Source organism: Equus asinus, chromosome 5 (genome assembly GCF_041296235.1).
Source record: "Equus asinus isolate D_3611 breed Donkey chromosome 5, EquAss-T2T_v2, whole genome shotgun sequence".
NCBI classification, from domain to species: domain Eukaryota; kingdom Metazoa; phylum Chordata; class Mammalia; order Perissodactyla; family Equidae; genus Equus; species Equus asinus.
This window is the reverse complement of record NC_091794.1, coordinates 15,398,011-15,423,858: the sequence shown is the minus strand read 5'-3', so window position 1 is coordinate 15,423,858 and position 25,848 is coordinate 15,398,011. Positions and strand designations below refer to the sequence as shown.

The 25,848-nt window shown below is 48.7% G+C and overlaps 1 protein-coding gene and 1 long non-coding RNA gene across 4 annotated transcripts in view; one reads left to right on the top strand and one right to left on the bottom strand.

Annotated features, from left to right (window-relative positions):
• Window positions 1–17,540, bottom strand: part of BOC (BOC cell adhesion associated, oncogene regulated) — a 71,699-nt gene extending 54,159 nt beyond the window's left edge. Inside the window, exons 1-2 of one of the 3 annotated variants that reach the window (XM_070508842.1) lie at window positions 17,069–17,540; window positions 12,874–12,965 (exon numbers count right to left, since the gene is read on the bottom strand). The gene's annotated coding sequence lies outside the window, so the exon portion shown is untranslated. Of the gene's footprint in view, window positions 1–12,729; window positions 12,966–17,068 lie in introns of all 3 variants that reach the window. The other 2 variants (XM_070508844.1, XM_070508843.1) reach the window with 2 other exon arrangements.
• Window positions 17,112–22,270, top strand: LOC139045228 (uncharacterized). Its single transcript, XR_011503161.1, has 3 exons — window positions 17,112–17,248; window positions 19,180–19,311; window positions 21,404–22,270. It is a non-coding gene; the product is annotated as an uncharacterized lncRNA (long non-coding RNA).
• Window positions 22,271–25,848: the final 3,578 nt, after the last annotated feature.

Here is a 25,848-nt window from a genome sequence, read left to right as displayed (position 1 = left end):
TTTAAAGAAATTCTTGTCATTTTTAAAGCTAAAAAAAATTGTTTTCATTCCGCAAATTGAATGTCTTAATACATTTTAAGCAATAAAACATTTTCTCAAAGTTTCAGATTTCCTCAGATATTTTCTGGACTTTCAGATTCCAAGTTTTCTCCTCTTCACACAGAAATAAAAACCCAAGGGGAGGCCACCATGGCAAAGAGCACCTACTTTGGGGGCCAAGACAGCCTCCACAGGAGCAAAGGAGACACTCAAACAGGTCCCTGGCTACAGGCACCCGCAGACTGGGACTACCACCGCTTGCCTCTGGGGGCAGGGAGGTTTCCAAGCATATGCACATTTGAGAGCTTGCACATCAAAACCTGAGCTGCCATCAGGGGGTCCCTTAACAAAGCGAGAGCCATCTCCAGGGGCTCACAGACCACCAGGAAGTGGAACAGGTGTTGCCCATCCAGGGGTCCCACACCCACTTAAGACCAGATTGCACCAGAGAGCTTTTTAACATCCTAAAGGGTTGAGAGCTCAGCCTTTAGCCTCCAGCCTTTCCGAAGGAGTGATTGTTAGTCTGGTCCCTATTGGGGAGGAGACAGCTCCCACCCCCACCTTAGAGGCTTGGGTCCCCCCTCAGCCCTCCCCCCCATGAGGCCCTCCCACTCCAGGAATGAAGCTGCCGCTGCCCAACATATAGCCCGACTGGTTTCATCTCCTTCCAAATCCATTTTGTGTCTTAACTTCTGCCAAGAATAAAAATTAAAACACTCACACACACACATCATGCGTGTACGGGAGGGAGGACAGGGCTGGAAGTTGAAGCTGAAAAAGACCAGGCAGGGACTGGGAGGGGCAGGTTCAGGGATGAGAGTCAAGGCCTGGAGGCTTCCCTGGGGCCTGTCACAGGCCATGGCACACCCTGCCTGAGGCCCCTGCTGGCTACACCCAGGGTCAGATCTGAGGGGAGTGTTTACAGTGTCTCTCCTCACGTTCCTCCAGCACCCCATTTCATACCCTTTAACCCCCTAGCCCTGCCCAGAGGGGCACAGAGCCGCCCAGCTGCCCAGCACTCCACAGGCCAGAAGCGGCTCCATTCCCCACACTCGGGGCAGCCTGTCCCTTGTCAACTCCAAAATGAGAAAACCAGTCCTTGGAAGGACATGTGGGCCCTGGTGGTGCAGGCAGCTTGCAGGCGGCTGTGACCACCCAGAAAAATGAGTCTGGAGCTGGAGCCTCTGTTCTCAGAATCCTGTCCCACCACACCCCAGGGCCTGCAGATGCCTGAATCTGGGGCCAGGCAGAGCACAGCTCCGACCCAGCTCTCTCCCGTTCCCTGGCTGCTGACTTCCTCCTCAGCAAAACCAGGAGCCCTGCCCTAGAGAATGACCACACCTAACGCTTCACCCGCTCAGGATGCCCCAGGGTGCAGCTAATGGCCCCTCACTCAACTCTGAATCTCATCATCTGCCCCCTTTTCCTCCTCGAATGGTGAACTAGGCACCCACATTACTTACACCTGTCCAGATGGAACCCACCCTGACTCATGGAATCACTTGCCTCATAAGTCGATTACTGAACACTTACTGAACACCCATTCAGCACTAGGCTTGGGAATCCAGACTGTTCAGGCTTTCTCTAAGAGCTCAACATCTGGTGTGGAGGAACAAAGAAGCATCTCAGAGCACCACAGAACAACAGGGAATCCACCCCCAGTGCCCTGGGCTGGAGTTCCTTCCTTTCCATGCCACTGTGAGGAGGGGTTGGGAGATTGGATTACACTGTTCTTTTGGAAAGGGTAACCTTGTGGCATCCACCCTCACTCCATCTGGCACACAGAGCATAGTAATAAAAACAAAGTAGGATTTAAAAAAAATCCTTTTGTCTTGATAATTGTTGAATCTGGGTGATGGGTACGTGGGGTTCATGATACTTTTCTTCCTGCTTTTGTGTGTTTGAGTTTTTAAATAGACAAATAATATTAGAACTTGTTTCTTCAGTAGGATAACTAGAACAAGAACCTCCCAAACCTTCCTAACCCTGCACGAACTTCCAGGAACAGGCCCCAGCACCCCCCTACCCAATGTCCTCTCAGTTAAGCCAACAGCACTGGCAGGCAGGTTTCAATGAGTGCCCAGGTTCTGGTGGGGGAGGATGGTGTACTTCCTCTTTGATCTTCAAAGGCTCCCCAGAGTTGGGCTAAAGGGGACTGGTGGCAACAGCCAGAGGAGACCCTGAGGAACCTTTCTCCTGGCTCTCTGGCTCAGGTACCTGGAGCCAGCTGACTGCCCCCCATGTCCTCTGCTTCCTTTCTGGGGCTGTCCAGGACTGGTCTTCCCCAGGACCGTGAGCGCATCTCACCAATGACCTGTCCCCAACTCTGGCTGGCTTTTCCCTAACTGCAGGACCAACCAAGTGCACAGGCCTCGACGTCCAGGTGAACGACCATCACTTCTCTCTCGGCCTCCATTTCTCTATGGATTAAATTCTCAAACGTACCATAATGGACAAAACTCTTTAAACAGCCAAATTCTCTAAGAATATGGGCTCTTGGGAAAGAATTGTAAATCAGCAGCTTATCTCAAGCCAAAGTAGTAATAATCCTGATGATAATAATGGTGACCATCCAGCACCTACTGTGAGCCAGGCATTCTTCAAAAGAGAGAATGTAGGTTAATGCAACTCAACATGAAATGACCCCCTGTGTGGATTTGGCAAATAGTCAGAATCTAGGTTTTAACTGTCTGGAGGGCAGCAGGACAGTGCTCAATGACCTGTTGACTGATCAGTTGAAAGGCCACTCTTTAATGGTTATGAACATGTCATTGGGCCCACGTGGAAGATGCCTGGAGAGGCGTGAAGAAGCTCTGTTTTCACCACAGCTCATTGCTGGGTATCTGGACAACCAGAACAGCTCATGTAAAACCTCAGGTGACTGACAGAGGCAGGCCGTGGGGGGGCATCATCAGTTTCAGTGGTGGCACTCTTCACACTAGGGAGACGGGTCAGGACCCCCAGCCCGAGGAAGGGTAACACACCTCATCATGGCTGAGATGCCAAAAAACAAGGTCTTGTTGCCTTCCTCCCATCCAGACATCAGGCCTGAGCACTGGCATTCTGCTTAATTTCCTCTTGTGGGGAAATTAGTTCTGCCTGCTAAGATTCCATCTCAGTGGCACGCTGTTCCTCTCTGCTGCCTGACTTTGAAAGCATGCAGATCTTAGTTATTAAGGAGCCTCCCTGTTCCACTGCCATGGAGGCTGGCTTTTTCTAGAGAGAAGAGTAAGGTGGCGGTGGGTAAAATTTGGACTTTGCCCTGGGTTTCTACAGAATGTTCTGGAAAGAAAGTACTAGAGAAGACCCAGACAGCATCAGAGACTTCCTTCTACTGACGCTTGCTGAAGCTCCCCTCATAGAGCAAGGGCCCCCCCCCCCCCGAATAGGGCAAGGCTCACCCTGTGCCTCCCTGTCTGCCCATCCTGCTCTCACAGGCTGTTGGGAGGTTCTGGGGTGGCCCCCACTGTACAGAAGGCCATTCCTTATGCTAAAGGTGATCTTTTTCAATGCATCACACTTATAAATTTATATTTTTATAAACATAAAGGCCATTTATAAAATCAGCCTTTCTGAGATTTCTTCCCCCACACAAATCAGGAGGAAAAAACATCCCAAATGCTGTCAGATCACATATTTATCTTTTAGTTCAGGAAACATGGCCCCTGCTGCCAGACATACACTCCCTGGCATGTAGCTACAGAAGCTAGCCTGGGATTCGTTCTCAGGATTCTCAGTGCACCTCCTCGGGGAACAGAATGTGAGGAGGGTGACTTAGGGGTGAAGGCTGGATTTGGTAAGGAACGCAGGTCCCACACTCACACGGCTCAGCTGTTCTCTATCCTCTGCCTCCCCAGGCCAACTGAGGCAGGGGCCAAGACTTCTGGAAGCATAGATAGTCAGTAATCACTGTTTCAGCCTCTCAGACTCTGGCGTTAGACCCAGGAAGACAGAGGGCCAGAAGGCCATACTCTGATTCCATAATTCACGACAAAAACAAAGGCGGCTTGCCTGTAGAGAGGGTCGGCTTCTGAAGAGTGTAAAGAGCTTTAAACACTCCATTGTTTAGTGCTCACAGTCTTAGGGACAAACCTGGGACACGTACTATTAGTCTTCACTTACATGGGGGACAACCAGGTAGAGCCACAAAACAGCGGCCCAGAGATCTTCGTGAGTCCCTGCGGGGGCTACAGATTGGCTAGGGGAAGAAAGGGAACCGGAGGAGGAGGGATGGATTTGGGCGGTCAGCATGGAACTTCCACTTTCCAAGGGGGCCATCAGTCTTCCTCGTCCTTTGTCCTGAACTCTCACACACCTGGCTGGCGTCCTTCAGAGTGGGAAGGTACCAGCTGGCCTCAGCTCTGTGTTTATTCCAAACAGGAAACAATGGAAGCTGGGGTCTAAACTTCAGATCCCACTCCCCGGGGTCGGAGCTCTCTCTACCTAGAACATTGCCTTTCCTCAGCCCCTGGAACTTTTCAGTCTGGTTCAACCAGATGACCCACGTGACCCCCCCCCCCCCCCATTCACATGCACTTTCCTTTCCCCTAACTGTGGTTGAGAGCTGGAGCGGGGTTGGAAGAGCTCCTCCTCCTGCTCTCATTATAAGATCCATCATCACGGCTTACCCCCCAGAGAGACAGCCTCACCGTCAAGAGTGACTGGTGCAGGCAGTGAATACTGAGGTTCCTGCCACCAAACTCCCAAGGAATCCTCGTTTGCTAGGCTGACTGGAGAAAGAAGCACCTCTAGGCAGGGAAAATGTTACCAATCTCTTTGCACCTGATCTGTCTTCCTCTTGAATGACCACAAACAGGCCCCAATGCCCAATCCCTCCCCAGGCTCAGCACAGACACCCCTGGAACCTGGGCAGACACAAAAGCAGCGACTTCAGAGGCTGAGGGACCTGTGGCCTGCCACCCACCAGATGTGCCTGGGGGAAGCTTGCTTCCCGGAGCTCATCCACAGTTCCAAAGCAAGTAAAACAAACTACTAAGGAGGAAGGCAAACCGCCCCGTGCTCTCCTCCTGTCTCTCTATTTAGGAATGGGATGGGAAAGTCTGCTCAGCTGATGCTTCCAGATGTGGAACCCAAACACAGGCAGCTCCTGACAGTTTACCAGCCTGGGCTAAACTCCAGTAGCACCAGGGCCAGGCATGCTCAGTGGACGACGATAAAGGAGCCACACGGCAGACCTTCAGGCTCGGCCACATGGGTCTCAGCACAGGCTTGGGGCTCCTCCTCTCCCGGTGCCTTGCACCCCAGCTGGGTGGATGCATGTATGGGGGTGAGGGGGCAAGCTTAAAACTGGAGGAGACTGCTAAGTGAAAAAAGCCAATCTGGAAAGACTATACACTATGTGATTCCAACTATATGACATTCCGGAAAAGACAAAACTACAAAGACAGTAAAAAGAGCAGTGGTTGCCAGGGCTTGGGAGAGGGAAGGGAGGGCTGGATAGGTGGAACACAGGGGGTTTCTAGAGAGTGAAACTATTATTCTGTATGACATGGTAATGGTGGATACCTGTCACTCTGCATTTGTCAAAACCCACAGAAAGTATGATGTAAAAAGTGAGTCTCAATGTAAACCATGGACTCTAGTTAATAACAATGTGTCAACATTGGCTCATCAATTGTAACAAATGTACTACACCAATTTAAGATGTTAGTAATAGGGGGAATTGGTGGGGGGTGAGGGGCAAGTGGCAGCTCTCTGTAATTGTCATTGAAATATTTTCTGTAAACCCAAAATTCCTTTTTTTAAAAAGGCTATTAATTTCTTTGAGGTTAAAGAAAACTCGGGCCATCCCCCAGCTCCCCGAGACGCTGTCTATGTTGGGTCTGGGGATCTTGGCAGTGTCATTTCTCAGGCACATTTGCTGTGAGCACAAGACCTCTTGGGATCTTTGTCCCTGTTTTTATTCTTCTCAGCTTCTAAATCTAGAACCACGTCAGAAATGACTGAGATGCAATTTGAAGTCAGATCTATCCCCCACGGGGCGGACATCTGAACACGCTATTCCTCGTTGTTCGAAGGCTGTCAACTCTCCAGCAGCAGAGACCACCTCTGTCACCTGCATGCCTAGCATGGGGCCTGGTGCCACCAGGCCCTCAGGCGAATAGGGAACCAAACCATTCTCGAATTCATTGCACATTTCTCATGTCCCTGGTTTGTGGTTCCAAACCAGATTCAACAGAGCTCCAGTTCAACTGTGCCTACAGAAGGGAGCAGTACATTGGATGGTCCAGGCACACTGAGGAAAGCCCAGAGGAACAACGAGACTGTGAACTTGTGGTGGAGTGAGGGGATGCGCTGGGCTTTTCTGCATCTCCTAGTCACACCTAGCACAGCACTGGGCAGAAAGTTCAATAAATTCTTCAGTGATGTGGAAGGGCCAGAGAGACATTACATTCCCCTTCCAGGCGGAACAGCTGGCACAGCCATAGACATTCCTGAGGTCAGGTACCTTGAGGAAGAGAGAGGAATGGGGCTGTTTCTGCTGCAGCCTAGCACATTCTTTCTGGCTTTTCTAAAACGGACCCTCTAATAGCATTAGACTTCTCTGCACCTCTCTCCCACATTCTCCCATTTACGTATACCCAGAATACATTTTTCTTTTTTAAGGTGAGGAAGATTGGCCCTGAGCTAACATCCATTGCCAATCTTCCTCTTTTTTTTCTCCCCAAAGCCCCAGTACATAACTGTATATCCTAGTTGTATGTCCTTCCAGTTCTTCTATGTGGGATGCCACCACAGCATGGCTTGATGAGCAGTGTGTAGGTCCATGCCCAGGATATGAGCCGCTGAAGCACAGCAACCGAACTTAACCACCACGCCGCTGGGCCAGCCCCGAATGCATTTTTCTTATATAAATCCATACATAATTATTTCATTTTGTTTAAAACTCTTATTATACCCCTTTTGAGATTCAGGAGAGCCCTGCAAACTAGTAAAAATAATACATATATATAGAGAGAGAGAGAGATAGAGAGAGAGAGAGAGAGAGAGAGAGCACTGATTAGTTACCAGATTCTACTCTAGGAAGTTGGAAGACAGCAAGAAACAACACCAAGTCCCTGATGTCCTGGCTCTTTCACTCCAGAGGGAAAGCAGGCAATAAGCAGATGCACAAATAGATACAGGTCAGGAGGTGATAACACTGAGGAAAAATAGATTAGGTTGAAGGGAGAGAGAATGATGGTGCAGTTGAATAAAAGGCCATCAGGTTAAGGGGACCCAGGACCTGAATGAAGTGAGGGAGGGAGCTGCGCAGATAAGGGGGGAGCCTTCCAGGCAGAGGGCAAAGCCCCTGAGGAGGGAGGTTGCTCAGCTAGTTGGAGGAGCAGCAAGGAGGCCAATGCACCTCGGTGAGCGGGGAGCAGGAGGGGAGGCCAGAGCTGCAAGAGGGGGCGCCGAGAGCCCTGAAGGTGTCTGGAGTTTTCTCAGAATGCAATGGGTGCCATGGAGAGTTTGAAGCAGAGAAGTGACCTCACCTGACTTCTCTTTTGGACGTTGACACTGACTTCTCTGTGAGGAAGAGACTACGGGGCAGGGAGTCAGGGAAGGGCAGGAGCAGGGAGAACAATTAGGAATAGTCCAGAAAAGAAATGTGGATGGAAGACTAGGGTGGTGAGAAGTTGCAGGATTCTGAATATATTTTCAAAGTAAAGCCAATCTCATTCTCCAATTTAAAGTGGAGTATGAGAGAAAGAAGAGAGTCAAGGATGACTCCCAGGTGTTTGGTCTAACTGATAGAATGGAAGATGCTGAATTAGGGGAGAAGCAGAGGAGAAGGCTGGGTGGGAATTCTCTTCCCAGGGACCAGACCCGAGGACTGGTACCTACGGGTGCACCTGGGGCAGGGCCTGGCCCCATGGCGGGCTCCTCTCTCTCCCCTTCTTCCCATTCTTTCATCTCTACAGAGCCCTGAGCCAGCGGGTGTTCCATCACTGCAGGCTTCCACCTGCTCACCCTTCTAGCTGCCCAATCTACAGCAACGCTCCTTTCATTCTGTTCCACTTTCCTTTCCTAATAACAGCCGCCTTCTACTGAATGCTCACAATGCATTTCACCTGCTTTATAAGCGGTGTCTTGCTTCCTCTTTGCAACAACCTTAAGACACTGGGGTCTCAGAGTTTAGGTAACTAGCCCAGGGGCATACTCCAGACCTGCCTCGTTCCAAAGCCTGCCCTTAACCAGGATGCCACATGGTCTCCAACCTAGAAGTGGCCCCAGACATACTGCTCCCTTCTGCAACAACCATCTTACTCCGACATTTCAATCTTTTTGAGTAAGATTCACTCCAGATTTCCATCCTCTCAGATGGGATCCCCCAGACACTCCTCAGACTCCTCTGTTCCTTCCTCTCTCAGGAAGAATGCTGACCAGCATCCTCCTGCCATGAGATCTCTTCCTCTCCCAACCCCTGCAGGACCCCAAGACACTTCACTGCCTCATCCTGCAAGAGAAGGAAAGGCAGCTTTTCCAGAGAGATCCAGAACGGTTTCTGGCTATAGGACCAAACCACTTCCCATGCAGGCCCCTGCCCTTAGGAAACAGAAACAACCACAGAAGCAGACGCAGCCCTTGTGAGCTGACTCTGACCTCTGGCCAGTCCAGGATGTCTTCTCTCCGAAACTCATCTTGGGTGAGCACAGATGCCAGAGGCCTTGGGCTTTGAGGTGAGTAGGAACATTTTGAATCAAAAGTGTTCCCTCGTGCCATCTTAGAGCATCCTCATAGTGCTCTCAGAAGGCAGCTTGCGAGGACAGGGAAACAAAGGCACCGAGAGTTTCCATGACTCCCTCTCGGGTACCCAACTAGTTATTCACATAATTATATCTTAAACCCCAGTGTCTCCCTTACCCCCCAACCCCCAACTCAGAATATCCTGGCTTTAGGCTTTCCATGTTAAAGAAAACGAGAAACTGAGGGCAAGTACATGTCCTCCGCAGAAGTCTCCAGCACTCCCCGCAGCCAGCAGGGAGAGGTCTGGCTCGCTGTCTGCAGGTAACTGCCTGCAGAATTCTTTCTGCCTGCTGCCCTGTGAGTATTTGCCTGGAAGGTGCCATCTCCTGTCAGTTACCTGTCTGTCAAAGCTGCTGCTTCCTTCCCCAGGGTATTTTTCTGTACAAGCTGCCACTTCTCCTGACCAGTAAAAGGATCTGCTGGGCCAAACACCTTCTCCCCCTCACCCCACTGAGGGCACAGAGGACCTGCTTGATCAGACTTGCAGAGACTCGAGGAGCAAATGGATTCAGCTGGCATCTACAGTGGAAGCAGAGATTCAGACAGCCAATTCAGATGATGTCCCAGCAGGGAGAAAAGTCAGGAGACATGTTCTGAGATGAGACCCAAGATGGAGGTGGAGTTTAGCATGACCTGCAAAGTCTGACACCAGCTGGGCCACAGAGCCTGGCTGCCCTCATGCTGCTGCTGCTGAGCCAGCCAAACCTCCCAGTTGTGGTCCCAGTTTTCAATTTGTGTCTCTCAAGGCAAGTCTCATAAAGGCCCCCACCTGCCCCTTACACTGTTAGTTGCAAAAGAAACAGCTCCCCCAAGCTAGCGGGGCTCTGCTTTGGGGGAGAGAATTGTCTGGGCTTTTTTCTTTTTTTCTGTGAAGCCTGAGTTTTGGAGCCAGCAGCCCCGCAATGAAATCTTGGCTCTGCCAGTTACCAGCTGTGAGACCAGAACAAGCCACTACAATTATTTAAGCTTCAGCTCCCTTATCTGCAGGACAGGCTCCCGATGCCCATCTTCAGAGGATTACTGGGGGGTCCTGGGGACAATGCTTGTAGTGCTTAGTGCAGGACGTGGCACACAGTAGGTGCTCACTAAATGGCAGCTATCATTCTCCACATCACCAGAAGGACAACGGAGGCAGGCGGTGCTGCTTCACTGGCACTGGGATTTGCCAATCGCGGCCTGCCCTCCAGGTCCACAGCTGATTCCCTGAGTGATGGAGTGAGAATAATAATTCTTCCCTCCCGTGATCAAGGGTACCTGCTGCTCGTGTGTGCCCACCCTTGCCACATACATGCAAGGCTTCGTTTGTAAAATCAGGGGGACAGAAATGAACTCCATCACAATACTGCCTTCAGAAACCTGTTCCGTGCTTTTTATCCCTACTCAAGACCTTTGTGGTGTTTCAGTGACAGTGGATTGATTGCCAACCTTCTTATTCCCCTTTGGGCAGGAGGGCTGAGCTCCCCCACCCCTCCTCTCTCCTTTGTCAAAGACCACCCAGCGAAATTCGCTGGCAAGCTGCCACCGTCCAGACAGGCGAAAGGCAGCCCTAACTACCCAGCCTCCAGCTCTGCAACAGAAGGCTACAGAACGGAGAGCACCTGACTGTGGGGCTTCTACCTGGAGCCAAAGCGGCCTTCACGAGGGCAGACCACCGGTGGTGTCAAGGAGGGGTTGCAGGTGACTGCTTCGAAGGCCCGCACGTTGGAAGAGCCGCTGGAATCTCACTGTTGGCTGTAACAGCCGATTTTTATGGAACTTGTTCACTACAAAACATCCATTCATAATGACAGAGGTAAACAGCCATGAATTTCCATCACTTTATGTGGTCTCACTTGCAAAAAGAGGGCGTTGTGCTGACTGATTGCATTACGAAATCCCCTCACGTGGGCACAGGTATGTAAAAAGGAAGAGCTACCTGACACCACCGTGGGCTGATAGTCATTAGAAAGACAGCAGAAAGAGAGGCAAGTGGGGAAGATGATCTGTGAAACAATTAAGAGCAGCCTCTGCTTTCACAGAAAACTAATAAACCCAGAAACCCCCAATTTTCCTCTCCAATTAACTGTGACCCATACCTAATAAAACTGCTGGGATTGTAATGTTAGGTAAGTTCAGACTAGTAAAGGAGCTTGGCTGGGACTAATCTGGAAAAATATTGGCAGGACCAGGGTTGGGGAGGGCTCTCCTCAGGAGTCCAATTCCAGCCCAGCGTGGGGCACCTCCAGGCCAGCGGATCCACACACCCTCCTCCTCTTACCTGCAGCTCCCATCCTGCGCCAACGTCAGCTCTCAGCAGTGAAGGAGGGTCTCGGGCAACTGGAGAGCCCAGCCTCTTTCTCCTGTCCCTAAAATAAATGTCCCCCCACTTGCTACTCTGAGAATGATGCCAGGGCCAAGCAAATCTACCCCAGACAATAGAACAAAGGGCAAATGGAACTGAAAGGTAAGATGCTGAATTCAGGCATGTGTTTCTAGAATTCTCAGCTAAAGTGCGACACGGATGAGAAACAAAAAAAAATCACACATTTGTCCTTTTTCCCCTGAAAGCTATTCAGTAACTGGTTTTAGAAACTTGTCTAAGGGGCCGGCCCCATGGCCGAGTAGTTAAGCTCGCACTCTTCTCTTCGGCAGCCCCAGGTTTCGCCGGTTCAGATCCTGGGCATAGACATGGCACCGCTCATCAGGCCACGCTGAGGCAGTGTCCCACATAGCACCACCAGAGGCGTCTACAACTAGAATATACAACTACGTACTGGGGAGCTTTGGGGAGGAGAAGAAGAAAAAATAAGATTGGCAACAGACGTAAGCTCAAGAGCCAATCTTTAAAAAAATAAAAAAGAAACTTGTCTAAGGCTCAAACTTCTGAGATTCTGTATTCAATGCAGAGATTCCAGCTTTTAACTTTCCTAAAATTAAAAAACTATCCTGATCTTGAAATCTCCTCTCTGAAGAATACTTCAGCCTATTGTCCACTGAGGAAAAGTAAGTTTTCAGGAGAAAATAATGAACTCCACACAGAGCAGAGGTAAAAGAACATTTCAGTACAGCCAGTCCCAACTCTGCCTCCAAGACTTTGCCTGAGGGACTGCCCCTGCCCCCTCAAGGAGCCTTTCTTAACTGGCCTGGTCTGAGGACTTGGACATGAGAGGGTGTATCACAGCGCTCCGCGTTTCCTTCCCTCAGTAATGGAATTCTGGATGGAGTGCACTCTGGTATTGATCCCTGGCACATACCAGGTCCTCAAGAAAAGCTTGTTGAAAGGATGCAGGCTCCAACCTACATGTGTCATCACCCTCATCTTGTCCAATGCTGTCCAAACTCATTTTGGAGAAGAATAAATATTCCTTTGCCATACTTTCTGCTGCTCGGCTCCTTTTGGGTTATTTTTTATTCAACCCTACCTACCCTGGCCATATTATCTACTTTCCTGTTCCTAACCAGGAGAACTAGTTGAGACTTTCCTCAACATTTTCTCTGGCAACTGAGTTAAGTTGACTGTGTATTATTGGCTCTCATCTTTCTCCTATGATTTCCTCTTACTGCCCAATAATCCTGTCCCAAACATCAAAGGCCTTCTTTGAAGATAAGGCCAAATTCACTACTAGGAAAAGAGAAATTATTTCCTAACTTCATTTCAGAAGATCGGACAAAGCAGAGTCCCTCTGGGGTCTGTGAGATAAACACTGCCCAGCACATCAGATCACAAAGCATTCGCTGTAATACCATCAACGGAGATGTAAACACAGGGCCTTCCTCACTGAAGCCTCGGCAGGACTTCTCCACAGCAGCCTCACACTCCAAGCCCCAGAGTAAATGGTTGTATCCAACATGGCGAACAGAGTTTGCCTCAAGGAAATGGGGGTTCCCGAGGCCACCTCTGGGGAAAGAGGCTACCATAGGCTCTAATGAAAAGAGTAACTGAACTGAACTAGAACCAACCTGTTTGGTCCAGATTCCACTCAAAGCTGGACCCTTCCAATAGTAAAGGATGAGAAACACTCTATCTTCAAGTGGCGACACAAAACCTGAAGAACGACTGACTCAATGGGCCAGAGATGTTGGACTGTGGGCAGAACACCTCACCTGCTTCTTCTACTCCATTGCTGCCACCCTCAGACGGCGTGAGTGTTGACAAGACTTCATGGGTCATGGGTTCCAGGAAGCTGGTGCTGGGACTGAGGAAAAAGGAAAGTGTCTCATCTTTTGAACCAAATAAACAGTTCTGAAGTGTTTGCTTCTTATAAGGTGAATTGCTGTAAACCATATTAATTCCTTATTAATCCATTTTCTAAATAAGAAAACAGAGAAAAAGCAGTTTTTCTAAGATCATAGGCTTCTGTAAATCTCCAGTTATCTGACTCCTTGCTAGAAATGAAATGAACAATGGATCAAGGACAATGATTACATTGAAAACAGTCTGTTGATCTTACAAAACCATTACCCGTGCATCCAGCTGTCCACTTTGATCAATATTCACCAAGTGTCTCTCACAAAGGTTATAATCAGACCTCATATGAAGTAAGGTGGGCTTACAAGGAAGAAGTCTGGGGTAGGGGTAGGGGGTAAGGCAGCAAACCAGGAGTGCACCTAGCAAAGATCAAGGGTCAGCTACCAGATGGGTCAGGCTGGAGCAGAGGGCTCCTACTGAGGGAACAGTATCATGAGGTAGGGCACAGCCACATGTGGGAGGGTGAAGAAATGTGGATGGTAAACTTAGACTATTGTTAAGCTGGGTAGTGAATTGTTCGTGGGACTCATGGAGGATGCGTGGGTGCCAATAGGTAGACAGTGGGAAGTCCAGCCATGTGTCAGGAACAACTGTCAAGGGCATGAACAAGCATGGTGGAAAAGATGGTGTGGATGGGGGAATGACAAAGGGCAGGAAGGACTGGGCAAGCTGTGGGGGGTCTAACTCAGTGGCCGTGGAGGTGTGGGGATCGCTGGCATCAGTGCTTTGAGTCAATGTGGCAGAGTCCACAGGCAAAACCAGGGCTCCAACCCAAATTTCCTAACCCTCAGGGCAGTGCCACTTGAGATGGATCCTTGAAACCTTCCTTCCTGCATTCCTCCTCCCCCTCTGTACCCATTACCAACCCTAAGGGCTCCACGGAGGCAAAAGCCCTATTTAGGAAGGCTTTTTGTAAACAAGCATTTCTAAATTAAAAATAAACATCCTCTTGCATCCCACCCCAGCCTCAAATATTTGATTCAGTCTCATAGATGATGGAAATATTACACGTGAAGGCTCCATGTGGGAGCATCCTCAGGATTTAGGATGTTCTCCCCAACAGCAAGGTGGTTGGATGTATCTGTTCTCAGTGAGTCTTCGGGCAAAAGTAGACATGCTTCGGGGCTGACTGACGACAAATCTATACTTTATCACAACTGTGTGAAAAGTATGTATGTACGTGGATGAACAAAAAGTTGTGTTACAGTTTGGAATTGTGGATAATTTTCAAAAATATTTTATTAGTAGTAGATGCTTGTGCAATAAATAAAAATTGGGAGGGGGTAGTTTGCAAAACTACCCTTTGACTAAGAAAGTTTATTCTCCTGGGACAAGAAAGCTCCCAGCCTGAGGTGTGATGGACTATAAATGTTTGCTGAATTGAAGTATGCAGATGACAAGAAGTTTCATATGTCAAAGTAAATAGATTTCTTTTAAACATAACAAATCACGTTCTTTCCTCTCCCTCCCAATTTCCATTCCCTTCCCCTTTCTCTTATTTTCTAAGATAGCAAGGAGGCTTGGAGTTTGGAGGAAAGAAAGTAAACTCCAAATGTATAATATCTTTTGGTGCCAGGTTAATACTTTCCCATTCAGAGGCAAGAAAGAAGCGGATAGCAATCATCTGGTATACTTGGGTCGTCTTCAGCTTCTTCCCGTGCGTTTGAAAGCACAGAGAGAAAAATCCTTTTTCATTAACCCTATCAGTGACCTCACCAAAATCTGAACCCAGAACCACTAGAGCCTGATGGAATACAGTGACCGCCAGGCTCACTTCCTGCCTCCTGGCTTAAACCCTGGGGGTCCCTGGGGAAGTCAACTGAGTTATTGCATGAGTAAGATCTCCTACTCCTTCTTAGGCCAAGGAAACCACAGACAAATTGCTGAGGAGAGCTGGGAGCCCAAACACTTGAAAGAGCCCTTCAAAGAAAGGAAAATCTCCGGGCCCATTTGAGGGATGGAAGGGAACCTAAATCAGCCTCTTATCACAAGTTGGCCAACCAATGAACACCTCAGCAGGGTCCTCTCTGTTTCCTGCCCCCACCCCTTCCCAGCTGTGGCCAAGGAACCAACCAACCATCCTGGTCTCTATCAACCTCCTTTCCCAGGTAAACCCAACGCCTGTGGCTTGGGCAATTTCTCCTGAGAAAATGTCTCTTGCAATGTTATTCTTTTGAGATCTCTTGAAAGAGGATGAAGGGATGGTGCCTGACATCTCAATTCTCAGATTTCATAGGTGTAGACAGCCTCCAGCCTCCTGAAGGGCCAAACTCTGAGTAATAAATCTACGTGCGGGCGGGCAGTGTCAGCAAAGTGGCACAATGAAGCAGCTCTTAGTTCTCTCATTTTTACCTCTTTCCATAAACTCACTCCTAAACTCATCTGGCAGGAAGATCATAACTCCACTGCTGTTTCCACACTGCCTCTGTCCCACTGACCCCAAGGTGCTTCAAGATTACCATGGGAACCTTCTGGGTTTCAATTATGAGACCATTAAAAAGTGCCAATTATAAGACCTCAGAAATTTTCCTGGGAAACCTGTTACACACTTCAAAATGGCCAAGCTCTTGCCTCAGATTCACTTTAAGTTCAGAAAACAGGTCACCCAGATGTATGGGCCCCCCGGTCTCCCCCCCTCAGCCCAACAAGTCCCTGTTTTAATATGGCCCATGCTGCCCTTGAGAAAATGGATTGATTTATTGGCTGTAACCAGAGGGATGAAAAAACCATCACAGAGCGGGGCTGCCTGTTTAGGGCCCAGTTGTGGAATAAATCAGAAATGTTGGCACAATCAATAATTTCAAAAATTACAATTCATTCAATGGCTGATGTTTGCAAAGCTCTGAGCAACAAAGAACTAGGTGACAAATGTGAGCTGGGTACAGGACACTTGGAGGGGGCACAAGCGCCTGAATCCAAAATATACCTTTCACTCCATCCACGCAAAGAGGTGATCTGTGGGTCAAAAACTTCTGCGAACCCATTTGAACTTGCTGCGGAGGGATGGGGAGGCAGAACACCCCACCACACCCAGCAAGTGCCTGTTTAGGATCGCTGGTGTGCGGTTTGGGTATTCTTAGCTCTACGGCCACATCTCTGGAGGAACACAACAACCTTTCAAGTAACTCTGCCACTGCCACCCCGTCTCCAAAACACAACGGAACAAAACCAATCCTCAGGGCTCCTCCTCCACGATCCGCCTGCCTCCCACCCCTCAAAATTCTCCTGTCACCTGGAAAAGCAAAGCAGCACTGGGCATCCTGAAAGTTAAGCAGGCCCTTCCCAACGCCAGCAGGAAATTCTTCCCGGGTTCCTTGCCCCTCCCCACAGCCCCTTCCCACTTGTTCCAGGGTTCATTTCCCCACCTTCTCAGTTACACAAACAAACCCCCCAAGAGCACGACCCCAGGAGGACGCCGCACGCGCGAACACGCACACGCAAGCACACACACACACACACACTCTCTCTCTCTCTTTCTCTCACCGCTGCCCCAACCCCAGACACCTCTGGACACCCCTCTTCAGCCTCGCCGCTTCCACCCCTTCCACCCCTTCCAGCCAGGGATGCTCTTCTGGGGCTGTTTCGCTCCGGTTCCTCTCCGTCCCTAGATTTAGTCTTTTCCTTGTAAAACGCCAACACGATAAACCCTCACCCCCGAAGAGGCCGAAAGGGTGCTGTGTCTGTGCCGACACCCATGCGGGCTTCTGCCCACGGCCCGGAGCCGGAGCACTGGTGTCAACCTTCGGGGGCAAGTCTGGGAGGCTGTCCGGGCCCTTCTTCCCCCCGAGAAGCTTCCGGGAACCGGGCCGGACCTCGCCGGCAGGCCGGGAGATGCGGTGCCCCGGGGGGCCGGCTGCCCGCCGCGTCCCCGCTCTGCGCCCCGCGCCCCGCTCGCCCCGAGCGCTCGGCCCCGCTCCGCCCGCGCGGCCCACCGGCCACCCGCCGGCGCTTCCCCGGCATCGCCCGGCCTGCGGCCGCCCCCCCGCCCCAAACCAACAAATAAACACAACTTTTTATGAAAAGAAAACAAACTTCAGCGACGTGACTCACCTCTGGGGCAGCCGGCTCCCGGGCAGGGCGAGCCGGGGCCCGGGGGCCAGCGTGGTGGGCGCGGAGAGAGCCACACAGCCCCGCGCCGCACGGACACACAACCCGCCCAGTGACACCCGGGGACACACCAAACGGGAGACGGGCCGCAGCGGGAGCAACAAAGGAGCCCGGGCCGAGAAGGTGCCGGCCGGGGAGGGAGGGCGCGTGGGGCTGCGGCGGGCGCGTGTGTGTGAGTGTGAGTGTGAGTGTGCGTGTGCGTGTGCGCGCGGCGGCTGACACCGGCGGGCCGGGCTCAGGGTCCCCGCGGCAGGAAGCGGGGGCCGCGGCGGTGGCGGCAGCAGGAGGACAAGGCAGGGGACGCCGCGCCCGGCGCACCCGGTCCCTCCATATGGAAGAAGCTTTTCTGGATGACTGAACTCGCAAACAATTCCTTCTTTTGCTTCTCTTGCCTAGGAGCCTCCCATTGCCGCGCGAGGCGGGGAGAAGGGGAGCAGAGGAGGCGGGGAGGAGGGGGAGGAGCGAAGTGGAGCAAAGAAAAAGTCTTGGAAAGGAAGCTGGAAAAGAAAAAAACAGTCCCCCAAACTCCGATTTTCTCCTAACGCCCATTTTCTTTCTGTTGCGCCTTAGTCCCGCGCTCTCCCCAACTTCTCTTTCTTCCCGGCTCCAAAAACAATGTCCTCTGCCTTTCTCCCACACCCACGGTACCCCTGAACCCCTATTTTCTCTGTAGCTTCCCCTCAGACCCTGCTCTCAGGCGCTGTCCTTCCCTCCTCTCGCTCAGCCTCTTCTCCCCAACCCTTCTTCTGACACCCACCTCTCAGTAGTCTCCTTCATTCTACAAACTATTGGATAGATGATTAAAAACAAAGTTTCTGTTATTAAACGTGCCCCTCCCCCCAAAAAAAGTAGGGCAGCGGCTGTCGCCAAAACGATAAGGCAACCAGTCTCGGGGAGCCCCAAGGCCGCCGCCCCCGTCCCACCCGTTGGGCTGGGGAGGGAGGGTTTGCCGCGTCCTCCGTTGACAGCGCCCTGCCCTGACCTCCATTCATCATCCTAGGCTGGAGAAGGGAGGAAAGGGGTGAGAGGGGGATGGGCAAGGACGGCTAGTGGCCGCCGACGAAAGTTAGTGGCCTCCGTAGGTGCCTGTGTGTGTGAAACCCTCCCTCTGGCGCTGGGCAGAAAACATTCAGAGTCGTGGTTCTCAAACGTAAACTGCGTGGGAACCCCCTGGAGGGCTTATTAAAACACAGATTTCAGGGCCCAGGCCCCAGAGTTTCTGATTCCGCAGGTCTGGGGTGGGCCCGAGAATGTGCATTTCGAGTAAGTTCCCAGATGAGACTAATGCTGCTGGTCCAGGGCCACATTTTAAAAACCACTCTTGGGGCCAGTCTGGTGGCACAGCGGTTAAGTGCACGAGCTCTGCTCTGGTAGCCTGGGTTCCCTGGTTCGGATCCTGGGTGCGGACCTACAAACCGCTTGTCAAGGCATGCTGTGGTAGGCGTCCCACATATAAAGTGGAGGAAGATGGGCACGGATGTTAGCTCAGGGCTACTCTTCCTCAGCAAAAAGAGGAGGATTGGCAGCAGATGTTCGCTCGGGGCTCATCTTCAAAAAATAAAAAAAGTAAAAACCAGCCTTCCCCTGTATTGAGAAGTCAAACAGGCTGAGTTGGACCTGGGTCCCTTTCTTATTCTTTGGGGATGAAACAGATTGTGAAGGGTCCCCCAGTCCATACCTTTCTATCGCAGTTGAGGAAACCAAGACTCAGAAGGACTAAGGCATTTGTTCAAAGTGAATCTCTAGTTTGTGGCAAAGCTGGAAGGCGGCTGTCCCAGGATGGGTCAGGCAGGCCAAGAGTGGGGCGGATGAAGGTGCTGTCTCCGGTCTGAGGCAGGATGGCTGCACTGGGATCAGGAAGCCTCTGTGTGACTTTGAGAAGGTTACTTAACCTTTCTGGGCCTCAATTTTGTTTTCTTTTGTTTCTCATCAGTAAAAATACACGCTTCACACTGAGTATATGATTTTTAACTAAATCTGAATCAAAAGACATTTAAAAGGGCAACATAAACCTATTTTATTCAACATGTTGTACTATTTTTTTTTTTCCTCAGACATTTGGTAATTCAGGCAGGAGCCAGTTTCTTTATTGATTTATCTGGTACTTTCAGCTTCATGCACCTGGATTCTTGGGCATGTCTCTGTGGCAAAATGGATAAAGGGGATGATTCCTTTTCAACAAGAAGGTGAGAAAGACTATGAACTCCCCCCTTTGAATTCTGCGCCTGTATTCTTTCCTCTCCAATTCCCTCCCTCCCACTTTCCTTCTGTTTTAATCTCCAGCATTCCACCACCCCCACATTCTCCAAGACCTATTTTTTCCCCATTCAATGACCATGTTAGCTTCCACCTTCTTATTGTCCTTCTGAGGCACAATTCAGGACTACAAGGCCTAGGGTCCACCCTGGGTACCAAACTCTTAATTCCTCAAGGGAACGGGCCAGCCAGCCTTCCAGTGCAGTGAAAACACTACCTCTCCCCAGAGTCCCAAGCAAAGGATGCAGCTGTCTGTTTTTCAGAGATGCCTCTGAGGACCGCTTCCATTGGCCATGCAGGATTCCAATGAGAACAGGATGCATGAAGTTCTCAGATTGCTTCTTCTATATTCTTATATATACTATTCATTGTTCAACATCTCAAAGATGTCCCTTACCCCTTCATGTTGTCTTCTTCCCAGGGCTTCCTCCTAGGACTCTCCATTCCCTCCATTCTTGCCTTTGGGTCTCTCCCTGGGCTCTAAGTCAATGAGTCAGAGCACGACAGAAAACAAAGAAGATCACAGTCCTAACCAACACCGTTTACCCAGGAGAAAGACCCGTGGCCTTGTACCTCCTTCCATCCCAGGCTGTTCTGTGGCTGCTCATCTTTCCCAAAGTGTTTAGACAGAATGCAGATCACAGCTGAATTGAGGGGGCTTAATTCTGCCCACTGTTGGCACCTCAAGTGTGTTTATTGTTTTTATGGCTCTTTGTATTAACATAATTGTGTTTGTTATTATTCCTCCTGTAAGAACATTGTATCTCTGAACCCTCCTCTTTGCCTGGAGCAAGTTCTTTGCTTAGTTCTGCCCTCCCGTGGCTCTTAGTTTCCCCATCCTAACCGTCCACAGCCCACTCTAGGCCCCCAGCCATCTCAGAACAGGTGGACAGAGTCTGGGCTTGTGGTCAGGTGCTTTCTGTTCTCTCTACTCTGTTCACGGTGATTTGCCTCTGGCATCTTGCTTTCTTGGGGGCTTTCTGGACCTCCATCAAGGAGGAGCCATTTGGTATGGATGGTCACATTTATTACGTTGGGGGGGGGCAGTCACAGGACTGTGGGTCTATATAAGTCACTCTGTCACTAAAGTTGTGTGGAGGGAACTGGAAGGAATCCCAGTGAAGGACACGAAGAGAACGGTGTCCTCAACTCAGTGTGCTGCTGACACTCTGCCTGCATCGTATAAACAGGGAACTCCTTGGTTGTGAAGGATATCTGGAGAGAATTGAGGGGAGAAAATTACCAAGATGTAGACAAAGAGAAATAGGGACTTGATAATTTTCCTTCTGTTTTAATATGAATCTGTTTTCCTGATTTTGAAATATGTTCATTGAATAAAATTTAGAAAATACAGAAAAGCACAAAGAAGGGGACTATCACCTTAAATCCACTCTCCAGGGATGACACTCTTAACAGAGTGATGGTTTTTCTAACCATTTTTCTCCCTTGTTTTTGTTTCTCATCAATACAAATATACACTTTGTCTACACAGAGTGTATGATTCTAATTGATCAGAATTAGAAGACTTTTAAAAGGCAACATAAACGGGATACCTTTATGCAGTATTTTGTACTTTTTTTCCCCTTATGCGTTTGGTAACTTAGGCAGGAGCCAGTTTCTTCATTGATTTATCTGGTTTTGCAAAATTGCTCATTGTATATACAAGTTGTCATCCCACTTTTTAAGTTTAACGTTCTAATGTGACTATTTTCTCCGTGTCATTAAATCTTCTCCAACGTTCAACTTTAACAGCTGTGTACTATTCCATCAGAGAGAGACGGTTATTTATTCAACCATTTGCCTATTGTTATATATTTAGATTGTTTCCATTTTTATGATGATCATGCATCACAGTTGACTAAACATCTTGTCACAGATCTTTATTTATAATTCTGATTGTTTCCTGAGGGTGAATTCCTACGAGTAGGAGTTTGGGATCAACGGATATAACATTTTAAAGGCTTTTGGTTGGTATTGCAAAATTGTCCTCTAGCGGCTCCAATGTACATTTTTATCTCACAGATCTCAACAACAATGAGATCATCAAACCCGAGGCCCCAAGTGGAGACTTGGTTGAATTATCCGGTTTGGATGACTGCACTGACCAGATAAAGACAACAACTGCCAAATATTCCCTACAGTGGAGACAATGCTCAAGTGGGAAGAGTTGAACAGTAATTGCTGACGATGTGAACTCAGTTGTTTTTATGATCTTATTTAACCTTTCCAACAACCCTCTAAGAAATAAGCTTTTATTGGACACCTACTGCTCACAGCCTCTGTGCTGGATTCTGCGTGTACATTTACTCTTGAATCCCCACAACAACCCTTTGCTCTAGGTTTGATTATCTCCATTTTACAGATAGGGAAAATTAAGTAACTTGCCTAAGATCGCCAACGGCTAAGTGGTGGTACTAATTCCCAAACCTGAGGTTTTTCTAGTGCAATGCGCTGTTTCCTTGCATCTGTTTCATGAGTTACAAGCTACTTAGTGGAGCAAGACAGGCATGTTTAGAAGATGCTTGAATTTTGTCAAGCCATTAAGGAATCTTTTGTGCGCTTCCAAATGACTATTTTTTCAAAGAGGCATCCAACTGCATTCAAAGAGCTAAGGTAACTTACTAATTGTAATTAATATGAGAGTCCAAGGATTGTATACCTTAAGAGAATGCAGTTCTGATGGATGAGTTAAGATTAAAGGCTAGATACTGAAATTCACAGTACCAACAGTAATTAGTAAATTGGATTTTGCATACATTCCTATTCTCAAAGCTAATGTTTGGATAAAGACTTTTTGTCTTGATCAGAGGAGCTAGAAATGAAATATTTGTGAATCTGACTTCCTAGTTTCAAATTCTAACTGTTGAATATAAAAAGTTTTTATTTATTAAGGCAATATCTCAATATATTTTCAAATTAAATGCAAAAAATGAATTCCTTAATTTATTATTAGGAAAATTAGCCCTCATTTGCTCTTTAGTGGGCCATTAATTAGTTACCTGAGTTGGCCTACCTCTCCATGTGGGGTATCACAGGGGCTGTGGAGAAGGAATGTGCCCAGTTGCTCTAAAATATTTGATGACTGAATGAAGAATGATGAATGAAAGTGTAAGATTGACCTCTGCAACAATTAGTAAACAATGCAAGACAGCGTGTAATTAAACTCTAAATTGCATGGTTCAGGCAGAATTACAGGTGAGCCTGGTACAATGCCATCCACTCCCTGTACAAGTTGAGCTGGCTGGGGACTGACTTCTCTAGCCCAGTGCTGCCAACTCAGCCGTTCCCACTGGCCATGTGTCCTGTTGACTTTAAGGGACCAGTCTCCAGATCCCCTCAAGGCTGCCTACGGACAAGGGTACTCTAGGGGGAGGACGACATAAGAAAAGGGAGAATGTGGAATCAAGACAAATCTGGGTTTGGATCTAGTCTTAAACAAGCTTGTGAGCTTGGACACCCAGAATCCAAGTTTCTTCATCTGTGAAAAGTAAAAATAATATAAAGAATCTCTCTCAGTATATGGCTCTTAGTGAGTCATGTGGTACCATATTGTTTATGGACAGCACTTCTTCTGATTGACAGTTCCCATGGCATGCCCATTGTGTGTGTATATATATATATATATATATATATATATATATATATATATATTTAATATAACCTTCGGTGGACATTCCATAAATGGCAGTTATATTAGTAAAAGTTTGTGAAGCTAGGACAAAGAAATGGAAAACAGGGTAATCCAAGGCCATTTCTACAACCATGCTGCGTGCTTGATTTTGCACACTCCTTAAGTCCCAGACAAATGGAATCTGTCAATTACTCGCTGACTTCTAAGAGATTCCATTTTTTCAAGATATCAGATTATCTGAAGCAAGCACAGGCCCCATTTATTCCCACATGAAACCCCTACCTTCCTCAATTCCCTCCGTCTGTTCTCTCTCTACCCCTCTCACATGTTAGGCTGAGAAACTTGGATCATGGAGCTGCCCAGACTCCAGCTGTTTGATATTGTGCAGCTGACGGCAGCAGAGGGCAGGGGGCGAGAAACTCCAGATGAAAGCGAAAACTCAAAGAAAACTGGACCTCAGAGCTTTGATACCAAACTCAGTGGGTAACAGTCTCCGTTAAATTTGTTCAGTCAGCCATTTAAGAAGGAAGGAGTTTCTCACACAGCTCATAAGGCTTTTTAGCGATGGGATGCTTCCACGGAGGGGAATCGAGGTTCCAGGGACTGAGCAGGGCAAAACCAAATGCTAAAGCTTCGGTTGCAAACTTAGAGCCACAGAGTGTGCTGGCTTGTTTTGCTCCCAATGTAGGATTTTCCTTCTTCATAAGGTACCAGGGATTCACTGGGATTTTTGGCCAGAGCAACAGAAAGCCAGCTATGCCCCACCTTACTCCACCCAACCCCACTTCTGTGGGTTCTGGGCAGCAGCCCTCAGGGCAGAGGAGGGGAGGGCTGTTGAAAGGAAGATAGAGATGCTGGGGCTGGTGGTGTTGTGGGAGTCTCCCCACCACCTCTCCCACTCAGATTCAGAAAGCAGTTTCATCTTCTTTGCCTTCTGTTGGTTGGATTCGTCAACTAGGAAACAGAATCATTTGAGGCTTGGTGGACTCAATTTGGGAAGCGCCTTACTTATGAACCTCTGCGTGGCATGAGGAAGGATTAAGAAAATAAATCACAGAGCCCACTGATTTCCTCATAAAAAAAAAAATCCATAAACCTTGTCTTATTTATCCAGGAGAGAGGGAGATGGGGTCAGTCACATCACTACCTTACTTAAAGTTCTGTAGTGGCCCCCAGCTCCTTTGATGTAGGGAGCAAGTGCTCCCTGCTCTGGTCCAGCACACCTCTCCAGCCTGGCTCCCCAGTGGCCCATCTATCTGTATCTTGTGCTTCATCATCTCCTTGCCCTTCTCAAAACACCACACTTCCTCACGCTTCTCAGCCTGCCCAATTTCTGTCTCTCTAACTTGAAACTTTCCTTCCCTTTTGCGCTCATCTGCCTGCTACTTACTCTTTAAGACTTTCCTCTAACATCACCTCCTCTAGGAACACTTGCCTGAACCTCCCCACCCCAGCTCCGGTTGTCTTCCCACAGAACTCTCTTCTTACCTTTATCTTAGCATCTATTGTGAGCATTGTAATTGTAATTGTGGGACCATCTGACTTCTCCTCTCAGCTGGAATATTCTCAAGCATAAGGTCACTCCCTAGTTCATCTTTGTACCCTATATGTTTAGCACAATACCTGCCATAGAGTGGGTGCCCAATATAGAAATATCAAATGGATAAATGAATGAACAATTAACAAAATCAAGTATGCCTCTCCCAGCAGTTGAAGCCTAATGGGTCCATGTAGTCTGGAATGTTGACAGGATACTAATAACTGATACTGTGCCTGAGGTGCAATCAGAGTTTTGAAGCCCCAAACCAGACCCTTGTCTAAAGCAAGTGAAGACTGATTTGTCTTAGCGGCAAAGCTGGACGGTTATTACGCAGTATTTTGCTTTTGGATGCTAATGATGTGTTTGAAATGATAGCATTTGATTGACTTTTAGCTTTTTTTTCTTCTACTTTTTGAGAGGTAATTCACATGAGTTGTAAGAAATAATACAGAAAGATCGCATATACCCTTCATCCAGTTTCCCTCTAATTAGCAATATCTAGCCTCACTACAGTAAAATATCTTAATCAAAGATATCTTAACAATACTTAATCAATTGACATTGATATAATCATTGGCCTTATTCAGATTTTGCCAATTTTACCTGCACAGTCATTTGTGAATAGTCCTAGGTTTTGAAATGATTTGTAGGTTGCTGTGTCTGTGCAGCTCAGTCCTTGAATGTCTGGCCACAATCAGCAAGAATGAGGACTGTGCCCAGCTGGCCCCATAAAGAAAGGGCTTGAGTGTCTCCCGGAGAGCTAGGGCAACAGGATTCATCCCTGACCCAGGCACCGCTTTGCACCCTCTGAGACCCCACTGTAGAAAGTCTTGTTACTCCTCTGACAGGACAAGAAAGGACTCAGAGTCCCAGGGGACACTTGATGAGTTGCAACAATTCCATCTACCCTGTTTTGCCATCAGCCAACACACCCAGGGTAGGCTACGACATTTGCAAAGTCCAGTGCAAAATAAAAAATGCAGGATCCCAGTCAGGAGGGAGCAGGTCAATATCCCTTTCCCATACCCACAGCAGACAGGAGACCCTCAAGGAGTTGTAACCTCCACACCAAGACATACTAGGGGACAGGCTAGAGGCCCCTGCCCACCTGTCCACTGAAAGGACTGTTGAGTCTACAGCCATACTACCGTGAATGCACCTGATATCGTCTGAAAGCGCTGTGGAATTGCCAGCCCAGGATGGATACAGCACAGCCACTGCCTTGCCCTTCCCTGAGATGCAGTGGGGTACATGCCCTACCCTAACTCTTCCCTTATTTATGCTCAGGACTCCACC